Below are 4,085 nucleotides of genomic sequence, written 5' to 3'. Positions count from 1 at the left end.
GACATTTAAAATTTAAATAAATTGTTTACTGTTAATTTTAACAAATAAAAGTTTTAAGTTTAAAACTTCTTGTACAAAAAAAAACTCTGTTTTTCCAGAACAACTCTGTTATTTGTCAGAAATTTATGCTTTCACAGTTTTATTGGAGTTGACATATAAAACATTTTTAAATTTATGCTTTGCTCAGATAATGATGTGTTTGAATATTGTTTAAGTTAAACAAATAAATTTGTTATTGATTATTACTTAAATTATTAATAAATTTAATGTTAATTACTGATAGTGTTGATATTAAACACATTTGTTGTGCAATACACAATAGTGAATAATACCTTTTACACATTTTGTATTCAAAATTGTATCAACGTTGGCAACCCTGAATAGTGGAAAACTGACATCTTTGCTGACACTGAGCTCATTTGTTGATGCATCATTGCAGTGAGTGAATTTAAGGGAATTGCAGTGGAAGTGCCGGTATTTTTGTAAAGATATTTCTTAACTATTTTAAAATTTTTTTTTGAATTGTGTAATTTTTATGTATTGAATTTGGCGTATGTTACAATAATGCAAATAAATAGTTGTGGATCATTTAACTAATTGGAAAAGTTAAAAATTTTGCTATGGCGCCGTTCAAATGTACTGATTGAAAATTATACTGATGTTATGTTACTATAATAAAATGAAATAAAAACATATTCACAGTTTAATAAAAATGAAACGTCTACTGATAAGTTCAATATTCGTGCTTTATTATAAAGCCGAAACATTTGATCAGAACTTTGTGCTTTATAAGACTTCACTTGTCGGAAATTTGCAAAAAAATGATTTGATGAAGTGTTTTCATAAGGTAAGTAATTTAGTAATTTATATATAAATATGTATTGTATACATTGGCGTAACTACAGGGAAGCAATTGGAAGCAACGCTTTCGGGCCCCCGAATTTAGGGGGCCCCACTATAAATTTTTGTATTCATTGTATTTATTTTTAATAAATTCTCAAAAGTGGGACGAAACGTTTTTGTTGGAATAACTTCATATTGCATTTTTTAAAAGATACGTAAATTTTAAATTTAAAGTACATAATATGTATGTACTTCAAATAAAATATTAAACCTATTTATAAAATAAAAAAGTTTTTCTAAGAAAAATATGTGTCTTAATCGAGAGTTTATATGGGAGCTATATCTAGATTAAAACCCATTTAAAAATAATTTTGTACGTTGTCTTTTGCAAATATCAGTACTGTATACACCAAATTCCATTTGAATACCTTTATTAAAAACGGAGAAACCTCATATCCGATTGTTAAGTTTATATCACAGCTACAAGAAATAGACGTCCAATTTCAATCAAATCAAATGGTGAACAGGGTTGGCTCCCGAAAAGTATGTGTGTAAAGTTTCATTCGAAGAGTTCAAAAGCTGAGAGAGTAGTTTGAACTGAAAAAGTATATATATATATTGTACTGATATATACTTAATGGTATTTCCGACGTTTTCTTTAATGCGTTACGAAAATCTTGACAAACATTATATACCCTTTTCACATTTTTTCGTGTAAAGAGTATAAAAAGAGGGGCCCCATAGTATGTTGGTAGGGGCCCCTTAGTTAGAATTTGCTTACAGGCCTAAAAAATGTAGTTACGCCACTGATTGTATATTTGTTTTTTTTTCTTGTTAGGATTTAAAAATATACAACATTACAAAAGCATGTTTGTAAAAACGGTTCAATTGTCACCAATAACATGCGACGCAGTTGGTACTCACATCTGTAAACATTAAAAATCACCAATGAAGATGTGAAAAAAACCCAAAAAAAATTTGGGTTTATTTTGTTGCCTTTAAATGCATAGACTTCTCATCCTTTTGGCAGATGTAAGTAAAATTTAAGTAAATGCATATGTTAATTTTTTATTTGGTTTTTTAAGTAGAAAAATCACCACATAGTTATGGATCGCTTTATGTTCAAATATCCTCTATGTGTAGATTTATTTTCTCTGCAACATTTAATAATAATTAACCAGCATTAATTTTGATTTAAATATACAACCACACAACATATATAAATAGTAATAGTTGAATGTAAATATCTTTTGATTTATATAGCGAGTACAATTTAGAGTCATTAATGTTATGTTATTTTGGCATATATTAGTTATATATTAATTTGTTATAATACATAATTAAGATTTTAAAAACAATATGTTGTAAAAAAATGTTTGGTTGTATTTTAAAAAAAATTAATACAAACACGCAGATTATTAGAAAATACAATTTTTTTAAATAACAAAAAATCTTAATTTATAATAATTTTTTAATTTGAAATATTTTGCAGTTGAAAATGTATAGAAGCATTCGAGTGTTTTGCCATTACAGTACCAACAGACCCACAATTTGCCAAACGCAAATAAGTATATGAGTAAAGCAGAGTACGCCAATTTTTAATATCAGATTATATTTATATTAACGTCATAAAATTCAGAAAGTAAAATCATTAAATGATTCAAATGAGCATCATAATATCAAAGAATTTTGAATGCAAAATGATGAATTCTTGATTATATTAAAAATTAAAAAAAGCAATAGCTCCTAAACATAACCAAATCAAAGTAATGATTCAGCTTTTGTTCATGATGTTTGTGAGTGTGACCATTATAATAATCCATCAAAAATTGGTGGAGCATATGTATGCTATTAACTTGTACGTATTTTATTTATATTTGATTTTTGCTAGTTATTAAAAATGATTTATTTATCCATAATTTTACAGACAATATAGTATAAGCTGGTTTATTTTTTGCTGATGCATCATGGAAAAATGTAACCATCATTAATACTTCAAATAATGTTATTATTGTGATGATGCACAATGTGAAAACGAGTGATAAATTTATTGCTAAGAAGTGGTAAGTTTAAATAAAATACTACTTTTTATTAAATCTACTTTTTAATAAATAATTAAATTATAAATAATAAATTATTTTTTGTTTACAGACTTTCATCCTATATCATGTTGAAACATTGAATGCTACTTTGCTTTTCTATCTAAAGGATGTTGTTAACTACAATCAAGTTAGAGTTACCTTCAAGTGAATATATTAATGTATTGGAATAATTATAAAACTCAACTTAGAAGAAATGATTTGTTGAAACAATGCCTCTTCAAGAAACTTAAAATGCAAGCAATTCATCAACAGCTAAGTGAATGTTTTTTTATACTTATGAATTTATTTTTTAATGCATATTTGGTTAAAAATGTAATAAAAAAAAATCAAAGAAACTTAATATAATATTAACTTTGAGTTTAAGGCTAAATTTGATTAAAGAAATTGGCTAACAAACAATTTTTATATTTGTTACTAGTGTTATTTTAATAGCTTAGTTTCAAATTTTCACGTTTTGGTATTCAGTGTTAAGTTTTTAGTAAATGTTACATTTAATTTTAATAAAAACAAATAATATTAATTGCATTAAGTTTCTTTGATTATATTTTAAAAATCATACTAAAAGTTTTAAAGAAAAAGTGATTATTATATAAAATATACAAAAATGAAACATAAAATAAGCAAAAAAAGAAATATTCTCATATAGAAAAGGAATATTTTAATAAAAAGAAATTATCTTTTTAGATCATTCGTTAAAATTTTAATCAATTTATATATAAAACTACTTATTATATATTTAATGTAATTGAAGATTTGATTTAATACCCTTAAATTTTATTAATACCCATATATTTATATATATATATATACCTTATTGAACTACTTTTTGCGACAAGTTAACGTTGAAAGTATCTCACGTAGTACTCGGCGGTGTCAAAATTAATTTGGAAATATCTCAGACTTTAATAGGTATAATTAGAAATATATTTTTATTATCACAAAATGGCTCCGTGTTCTTAGCAGTTGCCAACCAAAAAGGGATTGGAGTTTCCATATTTTTAACCAGACTTATTTGTTAAAAACTGTAGATTCTTTCATTAAAATATAGATCAGAAAAATATAGATTTTTACTAAACATTCTACCTAACTAGAAAATACATATGAATTTTGCGCAGACAATTGCGTACCTGCATGTGTTTT

At 25.1% G+C, this 4,085-nt stretch overlaps 1 long non-coding RNA gene across 1 annotated transcript; it reads left to right on the top strand.

Annotated features, from left to right (window-relative positions):
• The first annotated feature begins 289 nt into the window (after nt 1–289).
• LOC119668507 lies at nt 290–3,198 on the top strand. Its single transcript, XR_005251503.1, has 5 exons — nt 290–847; nt 1,682–1,875; nt 2,336–2,701; nt 2,771–2,906; nt 2,995–3,198. It is a non-coding gene; the product is annotated as an uncharacterized LOC119668507 (long non-coding RNA).
• The last annotated feature ends 887 nt before the right edge of the window (nt 3,199–4,085 follow it).

The sequence above is a fragment of the Teleopsis dalmanni genome, chromosome 1 (genome assembly GCF_002237135.1).
Source record: "Teleopsis dalmanni isolate 2A chromosome 1, ASM223713v2, whole genome shotgun sequence".
Taxonomy (NCBI): domain Eukaryota; kingdom Metazoa; phylum Arthropoda; class Insecta; order Diptera; family Diopsidae; genus Teleopsis; species Teleopsis dalmanni.
This window is presented reverse-complemented; position numbering and strand designations above follow the sequence as displayed.